Raw genomic sequence first — 12,475 nt, forward strand, 5'->3', positions numbered from 1 at the left:
GCTCCGCTCGCCGCGGCTCCGCGGTTTCCCGCGGGGTGCGCGGGGCGGTGGAGCCGGGGACGGAGGGAAGGAAAGGGCAGGAGAGGAGAAGAGGAAAAAGCCGGTGAGGAAGGAATGTTAGAGCGAAAGAGGGGAGGCTGCAGCCCTTACATGGGAAAATACGGGCTAATCTCCTGATGGTGTGCGGGTGATAAGTCTGCGTGTGTGTGTGTCTGCGTGCGAGCTGCTGATCCAGCATTTTGATGGCAACAGTTCGGGAGCCGGTCTACAGCGAGAGTAAATGTGACCAGAGTACCAAGCAGCTCATCCCGGCTGGGTTAGGTCAAGCGGAGAGACGGGGGCTCCAGTCCTTTCTCAGAGTGTCTGAAGTGTGAAAGTTTTGGGGAGGGGTTGCCTTCTGGGAGCGAGGAGGGAATGGTGCACACAGAGCCTCTGGGAGAAAGAGAGATTTCCTATTCTGCTTTTTCCTCTCCGCCCTGCAGCTTGAATAAATTCCTTCAGACAGAAGACAATTTTATGCCACGTTTAAATTATGTCAGCACCAGACATGCAAAATCTCTTTGGTAATGTTTCTTTTACAGTCCTGGAACATGGCATGTGATTTAAGTACTGATCATTAATATTATTAATGCTAAATGGAAGTGAAGTTTATTGCACTCCGTCTGTGTTTACACCATTTAATAGTAACAACAATCATGTTCACAGTTAAATTACAAAGCCACTTTATTGGATTTTTTTAAATAAGGCTTTCCATTTTTTCCTCATAATGCAAAGTCTTAAAATCAGAACACTACTGAAAATGTGTATTTTCTCAAGGGATAAAAAATGGATTGGAAAGTATCTAGCAAGATCGAGTTTTCCATCCTAACATTTCAAGCCTATTCTTTAAGGAAAAGTGCTTCAAATCAAAGAAGAAGGTTAAATATAAGCTGAGTGCTAGAATGTGTACAGTAATGTGCTTCACAAGGAAAACAATGAAGGCACACCCTCAAAACAGCCATGGCCCCCTGATTACCTCTAGGCTACATCTACCTAGTATACATCTATATTAGCAAGTAACATGGATCAATCTGATCCGATCAGTTGGTGCTGAGGACCTGAATGATGTTTACACGTTTCCGTAGGTTTTTCTTCAGATTCCCTCCAGCCTGGGTCTGTGGACTGAGGGCCTCGTGAGCACTCAGAATGCATCAGATGCACTTGTGGCACCTGTCTTCTGCTTTCGTGCCATCTGCACGAACTTTGTGTACTCACCGCTGCTGGGTAAATCAAAACGTGGGGAGGATGAGGTGGAGACTGACTCCGAAAGTGTGCCCTTGATGCACACCAAAACATGAACGTGGATGTGCCCATGGGGGTGGCTGACCAAAAGGGAGCTGGTGCGACTTTCCCAAGACTGAGGGCTGGAGCCCGCTCCGCAGCATGCCATTCCAGCACCCTGCCCTCAAATCAGCTTTCCCCCTGGTGCCAAGCCTCCTCCCAGACAGTGCACCAGCCCTCCTGTCTCAAGGAGCTATGCACTTCGTGATTAGTGTAGACACTCTTCATTTACCGCTCTCATGCTTTCGCTTGGCTCAGTCAGGTGTTTTACCTCCTGCTGTTCGTTTTACCGACACCTGAAATGACAGGGACACTAAGCTAACATTGTGACATTTGAACTGCGCTCTTGGTGTAAAGAAAGAGAAGAGCCAAATACTGTTATTAAATCCACAATTGTCTAAAGACCTGATCTGACGTTCTTTCCTGAGCCAAGGGCCTCGGATGTAATGAAACTGTGATAAATGTGTCTAAATTAGGCATGCGTTGGGATTAGACATGGGTAGAAATTGCTTGGCATTAAAATGACTGTGGAAAAACTTCTGTTTCACACATGTAAACAGTTTCTCAGTTAAAACTGGCTTTGTAAAGCTAGGGAGAAGCAAACAAGTATGCATTTATTCATGCAATTTCTCTCTTCCATGGTATATGCCAAGGTCCCCAAGTCAGTGTTTGCTTTGCTAATGGCATCTCTACAGCAGTTCATTTACTTCCCTTATATGGCCTTTACATTCACTCCCTGAGCTGCTGCCATTCTGCATTCCCTCATGGAAACTGCACGCTGAATTCTGCATCTCTCCTGAAGCATCTTATCTTGCCAACTGTCTCTGAATGCCCCCGCAAGCTGGCGGCATGACTGAGTCACTTGTAGGTCTGTCAGAGAAGGAGTTTTGTTTTGATTAGAAACAAATTAGACACATTGTGTGTATGAGTTAACATCCAAATTCCTATTCCATTTTCTTCCTAATGTTTACAACTCAACATACTTCAACTGTATCAACATTTGCTGCCCCTTTCAGGGAACACTGTACTTAGAAGCATTTTTACTGGGAAAGTTAACGGAAATATTTCAGTCCACATCTAACCTGTCTGAAAGAAAAAGGGAGTTACTACATGGTGCTTCAGGATCCGCAATCTCTTTTGTAACCACAAAAGCAGAGGGACCTCCTCAGAGCAGAGCGGTAACAAAAGTCCTGGTCCCCAGGGTCTTGTCTATACTGAAAGAGCAGCTGGTTTTAAAATTGGTTCTGGTGTTCTGAAATTTAAGCGAATTCACTTTTGAGAAAGCTTCAGAGTTGGTCGAGGGAACCTGAGCCGTGGATTCTCCACTGCTGGAACTACTGGAAGTCAGACTGGATCAAACACCCACGAATACGCTGTCAGAAAACTCCCCTAGCAGGGAGACGTGAAAATATGCTTATAGATTTTACCATTTCTCTTCTCCCCGATCCATTGACTAAGCTGCAGTTACAGCTGGGGCCCTACAGACTCGATGGAGCTAATCAGCGCAGCAGAATAAAGAGAGAAAATCCTGTCACTGTTCCTAAATCAATCCCAGCTAATATACACATCACAGGCTTGGCCACAGACTCTTTCATTACAGCATATCCTGTAAGACAATCCACTGTCATATAAAATGCCATAGGGGAGTACATATGTTCCCGAACCCCGAGGAAAATGAAGCGGCTAGCGAACCTCCATCTCATTCTTCAATCTGTGACAAGGAAAAGAAACAAGATGCTTTTGTCTTGCAGGCCACCATCTGGTTTTCTCTTGTGTGGTCCACACGAGAGTGATCACACCGACATGGTTCCGAGCACCTTACAAAACTGGATCTTCAGGTCATGTCTGTACTCGATTTTAAATGAAAAAGAAAGGTGTAGGCACAATAGACTTGAGGCTATGTACTGGGAGCAACAGAAAGTCAACCCAATTATTCAAATACAGTCACTAAAAACCAAACAAACAAGTACTGTTAGGGAAGTCATCCAATAATTAATACATTTGCCTGAAAATAACGTCCAATCCGCAGCAGACAGGAAAAAAAAAAATCAGCTAAACAAGCAGAAAAAAAGAGAACCTGCAAATTTCTCAGAGGAAGGTAAGAAAACAAATTCAAGCCACTAGATCCTAATAAATCCATATGGTGTCTCTTCCAAGTCAAATGCATTGCACATTTTCTTCTGTGGGTAGAATTAAACTCCCGAGACTTTATATTGTCACATCTGAACCTGAATCCTGGTCTAAAAACTGAGCTCTAAACAAAACAATCTCTTTCCAGTCCCATTCCAATACTGTATTACGATTAGTATTTATTTTTATGGTGGTTCTCATGGTGGTAGATTTTACAAATCCTATTACTCACAATTCACAGACAGAACTTTACACATTTCTGAAGGACAGTTGTCTTACTCGATATAGTGCTGCTGTTGCTTACATCAGTCTTTTAATCTCTGGACACATACAAATAACATGTCAATGAAAAATAAAAAAAAAAAAGGAGGCATCCTTTATTATTTGTCATAAACCCTCCTTATGTGGTTTCATCTTTATAAAGTTATTACTTATCATCTATTATATAAAAGCCACCAGGTGGTCTGCGTTTTGCAAGGCTCTAAAATAGTAGCTACAGCAAATCAAGCTACTGATTATCTCTTTTGTGTCCTGTTGCTGACGAGCCTGGTGGCTGTGGGAGAGGCCGGAGAGGTTTATTCTGCACCAGTCCTGCAGCTGAAGGGAGAACGGCCCTTGCAAACACTGCCAAGGTGACGGAGCTCCGGGATGACACATCCCAGACCCGTTCTCCTTCGACGGGGAATTGGCTTCGTCCTGCACAAACTCAGGACAAAGATGTGGCTGATTTCAATCCTAAATTTCCACTGTTCCCAAGTGGACTTTGAAAAATAAAGAACGTCTGGATGACAAACGAGCGATTTCCCAGTAAGAAATGCCCATCTACTGGCAGCCTGTTTTCTGTGCGGATAGACCCAATGCAAATAATTTAATCGTGGCATCTTATTTACCAGGGGAACATCTGTCTATCTTCCCTTGACGCTGTTAAAGAAAGATGCGGGGAATATACAAAGAGCAGGTCTTGCCACGGTGTTCTCTTGCACTTTGTGGCGCGCGCGTTCGGAGAAATGAGATTGTTTAACGACGCATGCAACAGTAAGAAGATTTTTTTTTCTATTTAATTTAAAGCCTCAGTTAGGAATCGGCTTTCAGTTGCGAGTCACATTTTCAGATCAGGGCCAGAAACGTGCCAGCTCCCAGGTTTAGGAGAGCGGCTGCCGGGCAGGGCAGGGGAGGGAGCGGAGGGAGATCTGCGCTGCTCGACAGTGACACTCGCTGGGCGACCGGGAGCAGGAGCCCGGGCAAGGAACAGCCCCGGGAACCAGGGACAAACCGGTAGGAAAGCAGAGGGAGGCTTCACACCTCCCGGGTGGAGCCCGTGCCGCCCTCGAAGCATTTGATGCGGGCTGCAGATGGAGAAAGGCATGGGCTTGAAAGAGTGGGGGCAGAGAGCGGAGCTTCTTTCTGTTCTCCACAAAATGTGGGTGATTTGTAACCTCCCTGTGCCACTGTCTTGCCACTGTCTCCCACACTGGAGACATTCAAAACCCGCCTGGATGCCATCCTGTTCAGCCTGCTGTAGGTGACCCTGCTCTGGCAGGGGGGTCGGACTAGATGATCTCCAGAGGTTCCGTCCAACCCTGGCCATTCTGTGATTCTGTCTTGAGGTTCCCGAGGTGCATGTGCAGAACACGCGATGGTGACTTTGGCGGCACAGTTTGCACAAACTGCATGTATCTGTGCGAATGGGATGCAAGGCAGTGTGGTGTTCCTCCCCCCAGCCTTTTGCCGCAGAACTGGAGCTGAGCTGCCTCTCCGCCCCGAGCTCCAGCAATCATTTGCATCTAGGTCACCATATTAGATCACGTTCCCAAGGATGAGGCTAATGATTTCTGAGGTTTTTAGAAAGGAAAGCTGAAAATCCTCTTGTTGCGGACAAAGGCCAATTCATTTTACAAGTGGAAGCTCATTTCCTCCCCATCATATCCTGAGGTTCGTACAGATCTCAGGCACTCCTTGAAGCCAGAACCTCTGAAATCCCACACGGATTCATTCACGGAAAAATTGTAATGCCAATGCTGAAACCTAAACAGTACCTGCTTTCCAGTGTACCAACATCCAACCCATAGTGGGGGAAGAACAAAGTTTATTTTTAAAGCTCTTTAAAAAGGCTTGTCAATAGGAAATCCAGTGTGTATAAAGCATTCATATACCTACATGTGCATGCATTTCTGTATTATACATATATACCTACACCTCCACATATTAAAAATACTGCACAGGGAGTACCTGAGACCCAGACTGGACTGTAGAGCCCAGGCTACCTGCCCTGCACTGGGAGTGGGGAGCCATAGGCACCTATTCAGCCACAGTGGGTTCAATCATGTTCTGGTCATGCCTTGTGCTCCCAGGGAAGCTGCAGCAAGCTGGAGAGAGGTGTATCTTGGTCTGCACGTCTGTGTTAATCTTTGGCTTTGGCCCGTGTTATCCTTCCAAATTATAAGTTGTTCTTCCTATGTCATTCAAATGCAATGTTTCCTGTTCCCACCAAAAGCTGCGTGCTCTGGGAAGAGCTCTTCACTGCACGTAAAAGGGTTCTCTCTATATTCTGTTGTGGCCAAATAACCTAGTCATAGATTGTGCTTCTGCAATAAAGCTACATATTTCAATATTCCTTTTCCCAATGAAAAAGCTAATTAGCAAGGTCGTTACAGTTGCCACTTATAAGGGGGAAGATAGTAATTCCATTAATGTGCTCACAGGAACTTCATTTATATTACCTCTTAACCTTTACAAGGATATTATCATTCCAATAATTAATTGCTTTTTGCCATTTAATTTGCAGTTTACCATTTTCAAGGGAAATTACCCATTAAACTAAGGACTCTCTTTAAAAAAAAATAAAAATCCTTCATTTATATAAACACCACAAGCTGTCCTTAGAGAAGCTAGATATTTGCAAAGCCACTTTTAACATTTGAGAAGAGGACTTTGTGGTAGCTCTGTGTGTTAAAGAACTGCCCATTGCTTGGACCTTTAACCCTCTTGAGGAAAATGAGGCAGAATGAGGCTAAGGTAGTGATGAGGAGGGAATTAATTCTTATTCTTTCTCCAAATTCAGGAAGACAATGTGTCCTTCCTCTCTGATAGATGCAGTGAGAGTTGTCTTTCCTCTTTCTTCGCAATCATCTTGTTTTCTTCAGCTGAAGTTAATTTACGCTGCAATACCCATCCGTGAGTGCTTCCGTTAACTTCAGTGACTGGAAAAAGAAAAGAACTTTGGCTCAACCTTGTAAAACACAGAAACGCTGGCCATGAATCACCAAGCACTTAAGCACATCTTCAAGCCACTGCCTGACACTTTGGTGAACAGAGCTCAACACACTGCTCACACTCAAGTCTCTAGTAAAACAACTATTCATTTCAATGAATCAGACACAAGCTGATACCCTGTGGTGGTGTGCTGGCATAATATTCCCGCTACTGGTAATAGAAATTGTGTCCAAATCTCACCATGCTAAATTAATATTGGTATCTGAGAAGGCGAGTAATGCATCCCAAGTAGGTATATCTCTAAGAAAGTGAAACACATACCTCTGAGATGGATTAGCATGGGACGATGGAGAGGAGGTGACAAAATGAATGAAGAAAGGAGACACAGAAGGAGAGGAAACAGGAGAAGCAGGTATGAACTAGACTGTACCACTGATTTATGAAGGAAAATCTAAAAGCTTTTTCTGATTCAGGTGCAAAAATCAAACTAGCCCTTGGGCAGTTCTACCTTTGCAACTGGCAAGTCCATGATATGTCACCCAAAATGACATGTGTCTGGATGATATGTCACATGCCTACAGGCACCAAGTGGATCATTTTACAGTGAAAATAAGACATTTTATTTATTTAATTGTAAAATCAAACATTTTTTTTTCTACCCCTTTCTCCATGAGTATAAGGAGAGTCAGGGCTTACACCAGCATTCAAACGCAGTATTTCATTTCCGCAGCACTGAAGCTGGGATGTACTCTCAGTATTATTTGCAGACAAGTCAAAAGCCACAGCCAGACCAACAGGGGCAAAAAAAAGTGTCTAGTCAATGGTCCATCATACAAGCATACAACTTTAAGATTATCAACCATGCAGTCAGGGGAGAGGACTAGGTAGGACTCTCAGGATGCACTGTCTTCTGAAAATGCCTTTCTTTCATTCCTCTGATCAGCGGAAGGCCTCGATGGTTACCTGTGGACTTCGCCCCTGACTTCTAGATGGCAGAAGACTGGTGAGATGCATCCCACCATATGTACTTAAGTTTGTCTTCAAGTCTTGAGGTATCCAAGTTGAAGAGAGTGAGAAGAGATTCAGGCCATTTAATATTCAGAGCTCCCTATATCAGCAGTGGATCAGCAATCACACCTCCAGTAAAGCAGCAAAATAGTCTGCTTTTTGGCCAGTGAAAGGAAAGCCCAGCTCCATGCCAGCATGGGCTTTTCTTGCCATAAGCTTTCCGCAGTGAGGCACAAATATTGCTTGAAGACAATCTGCTAATTTCTGCCAGTTAGCGCTGCAATTTGCAATCTGGTTAAGGCACCTGATGCTTCTCTTTAAGGTATTACACTGCCTATATTATTAGGACTCAGGAGTTTATCACATAAAAGGCCGTGTACGGGGCAGAAGTAGAAAGAAGCCACTAACCATCCAAATTAACATTAAACTATCCTTTCAAAAACCTCCAGATTTGCAGTTCCCTCAACATGACGTTTGCTTTTTGAAAGGCAAGTGCTCTGCATGCACAACAGTGTTTTAAGGTGTCACTGTTTAAGGGAAGTTGACAGTGATGGGTGATGTATAAACAGGTTGACAATATTATGAAGAGAGCTCTACCTGCATGGACAAGAAAGTCCTTGCTAGTTTGCATGCAAAAGGGCCTATTCTGGGGAACCTGATAGTCTCCTGTAATTAATACTGTAATTGGGGGTTGCTGGAAATGCTCCTTGAGCTCCTGCCAGGGAATGTGAGTGCTTCACAAAGCTGTTGACGCCGTGCCGTACACCAGCCGAACCAACCTACTCGGCTGCAGTAGATGCTGACACAGAACTCCTGTGTTGGCAAAACCCTCATCTGAGCAGCAAAATGCACTACGCGTTTTCCTTCCGATGTAATCACAGAGCGACATCAGTACTATCCAGCCATCTGATAGCCACATCACACAGTGTGGCATGGCTGAGCTGTCTTCCCTCTGCATTTCAAAGCGGGCAGCCCATCACCGTGCTCCCACCGGCTGCCCCGCAGCCACCCAGTGGGGCTTGGGACAGGCTAAGTCGCGACCACTCTGCCCGGTCTTGGCAGAGCTGCCCAGACTCATTCCCACCTCACCAGTTCAGATTGCAAATGGGTAAGTACACACCAGAGACTCTGGAGTTTAGAAACAACGTTGCTTCCTACAACCTTTGCCTTCCTCCAGGGACATAATTATCAGCTTCCAGTGCACCAGTCATGGGAATGCAAGCCCTGTAATAATGCCATGAAGGCAGAAATGACCACCAGAAATGGATGGCAGATAATTTTGGCAAGAAACTGTAGGCCTAAACATATTTCTTCTGGAGGTGAGCAGAACTTTGCAGAGAAATCGTTTGCAACTCATCTGCAGTGACTGCGACCAGTGTCAGCTGTTAAGTAATAAGTTATTTTTATCCACTGCAGCTCTCCAGCATCTCTGAGGGTGATGGCATCTCGCCAAGGCTTTGGAAGGGCTGCATGAGCTGACACACAAAGATGAATGGTTGAGGCAAGCCCGGAGGACACTTCTGAGTCAACTTTACAGATGGAATCAAATCCAAATATACCAGGTAGCTCCACACTGGAGTTGCTGAGAAGTTGCTTCGCTTCCTTCCTGACAGAGGTCAGAGAGTGTGACTTGCATAAGACAGAATCATAGAATTGTCTAGGTTGGAAGGGACCTTTAAGATCATCAACCACCAACCTAATGCTGCCAAAGCCACCACTAAACTATGTCCCTAAGCACAGACTGACTTCTGGCATTTTGGAAATTTTTACTTAGCAATAAAGTTCCATTAAATGTACCCAAACAGAATTGTTATGAGAACTAAGGAAACTTTTATGACACCCATACCTGCAAAATTAGGTTGATGCTGTAATGCTGCTATGAAAATTGCTGTGTTTGTCAATATTTTTTGTGACTTGCACTAGCAACATCTCTAAGCTGCAGTTTCACAAGGCGATGGATTTTGTGGTGAAGCTGCCCCACTTCTGCCACCATGCCACACCACCATTGCCTGTCCCCTCAAGAGTTCCTTGTTCCCTCATGGCTCCATATTCACTTTCGCCTACTAAAATTATCAGCTGCCATATAAAAGGGAGGTTCTATCCCCCAGTTTCCCTTGGCCATATACTCTTGCCCTCCTGTGCCAATACGAACATTTGTGCAGGATTTGCTGGTTTAGCAAGGTGAGAAATCTATCATCTTATGCAACTACATCTCAAGGAACAGCTACCAGATCCAGTATAGCGGTTATTAATGCTAAGGACTCTACTTTGAATAGTGACTATGGCAAAGAAATCAGCTGGAGCTGAGAAGCCAGTCATTCTACCCGGCCTGCATGGCAGAAGTGTGTGTGTGGGTAGACACAAAAAAAAGCAAGAGGGCTAAAGTTATACAACAGGAGTTTAAAAGGAGCTCTGGAAAAGATAACTAGGCTTTAAAACAGAGACTAGCCAATCAATGCAATAGAGAAAATGAAATGAAAAAGTCTGCAAAAATGGACTTCGTTATACATTTTATTACTGTGTCTATATTTATGCACCTCTTGTTCTGCCCAAGCAGAGTAATAGTATCTTGGAATCCTGTACAAATCCTGAATGACAGCAATGTATGCTACGTTTATCAGGAGTCTTCAGCAACTTGAACTGTAAACACAAAATGACCACAATGGTTGGGTTCCTGGGATAACAAGAATTGACCAAGGTATGCAGGCATTTCAGTGATGAGAAGTTATGGTTCATCACTAGTTGTGGGGACTTAAGGCAGTGGTCTGGATTTCCATTAGGGGATTGCAACAAACAGTCTATTCACAGGAAGCACGGCAGAAAAGTCAAGGAAAGAAAAAACTAAGAGATTTGACTGAGATCTGTAAGACATGGGCATTTGACCCACAGGCCTGGATTACAATGCAGCAGTTGGAGGAGCTGTCAAAAAAGGGAACTCTGCCAAGTTTGCAGCAGTTCTGGTCTGTGTTAAAACTTGTGCTGCTGATGTACTTACTCAAAAGGCATTTTTTCTAATGCCATCGTTCCAATGATTTATTAGATCTACCTTTGGCTTCTCATGATCCATTTCATGGCCATGTGATGATCCCATAGATGGCCTTGTGTTGATCAGCTGATGTGAAAGCACTGCCCAGTAATTTTGGTATCATTCTCTAGATTTTTTTTTTGCTAAAGATTAACCTCAGCTGAGATCAGGACATAGTGAGGAGTGTTGTTTCTTCGACTGATTGTGAATAGTTGTAATTTTTGTTCAGTTGTTTTGGTTACTTTTATTTCATCTGTAAAACAAAACACATTCCGGAGCCTTTTGCCAGCAGGACATAGGCAGTCATTGCTCGAAGAGAAAGGATAGCAGGTCTGGCATACACCATTAGCATTGTATCATGTTAATCGTGTCCTGCTTCTACTTTTTTTCCGGCAAAAATATTCCTCTTCATTGCTATAATGTTATTATAATGATAACAATAATCTCCTATATTACAGATCTCATCATCATACTAATGAGCATATACAAAGGAGGACAAGATTTATACCTCAGCCACAGAGACAGTGTCACTAAGGTGATGCAGTTAGTCAGCCACAAGCAGGTATTAGTTCTCCTGACTCCCCTGTCTAAGCCCTTTATTCCTTTTTTTCTAGGTGAGATTTTGGTCCTCATTGAAGTGAGTGGCAGTGCCATGACCAACGCTACTGACCTTGCCAGGGATGTTCAAATAATTTAGATGACCACTTTCTTAGAGAGGTCCTGTAGAGTTCTAGACCCAAATATATTTTGGCCAAACCCTATTAGTTTCGCTGACACAGTACTTCCCTTGAAACCAGTGGTTGGTTGGTTGTTTTTTTTTTCAGCAGATGAACAGGAAGATTTCATGGGTTTGGTATGCATTAAAGTGCATACTGTACTGCTAGTGTTATCTTTTCTGTGAGTTATAACAAGCAGGACTTTTACAGCTCCTCAACCAGGTGGCTGATTCAGCATCACATATATTATAGCCACTACTGCTGACTGTGAGGCATGACAATAAATCCTCAAGTGAGTGAGCATGAGTTATCCGAAAACTTCACAACTGTACATTCTTCTGGAGCTTCAAGGGACAGAGACAGGTTTCACTACATGACTACAGGTTGCTGTCAGAGTGACCTTTGGCCAAATCACTCATGGATTCACACCTTAATTTGCAGAATGGGGTCAACTCTGTCTGAGCTTTTGAAAAATTGTTAACTCAAGGAATGGGCTGATTTGCTCTGCTGAAAACTATGTACAAATTTCTATAGCCAGCTTCTTGTAGGTGCTCTTCTTCACTGCATTGGAAAGCATCGGGGCCTGTAAACTGTATGTAACAGTGGCATTGTCAAATTCTTTTTATCTATTACACTGTAATAAAGTATTTCTAACTATGAGCATTTGTTATAGGACCTTTCACCTCCTTGACTCCATAATCTTTTCTGTTCCTATGTCCTTGCTGCATCACACTGAGGTAGGCTTTGCATTAGTCTATCCTTCCTTCCTTCCTTTCTTCCTTCCTTCCTTCCTTTCTTCCTTCCTTCCTTCCTTCCTTCCTTCCTTCCTTCCTTTTCTCCTTCCCTCTCTTCCTCCCCCTCCTTCTATTCTTCTTCATTCAATGTATTTATATATTTTATTCTTTCTTCATCATAAAAATCCTCCTGTCTCACCCTCCTTTGCCTGTGATGACACCCAAGTAGCAGGTAGCAAGGGCTACTCCCCCTTCTCTGTATTTAAGAAAGTGTTCCCTTTATGTCCTACTCTATCACTCCGCTTTTGCCACAGGGTAGGGAAATACCA

This window comes from Charadrius vociferus, unplaced genomic scaffold (genome assembly GCF_000708025.1).
Source record: "Charadrius vociferus isolate BGI_N301 unplaced genomic scaffold, ASM70802v2 scaffold263, whole genome shotgun sequence".
NCBI lineage: Eukaryota > Metazoa > Chordata > Aves > Charadriiformes > Charadriidae > Charadrius > Charadrius vociferus.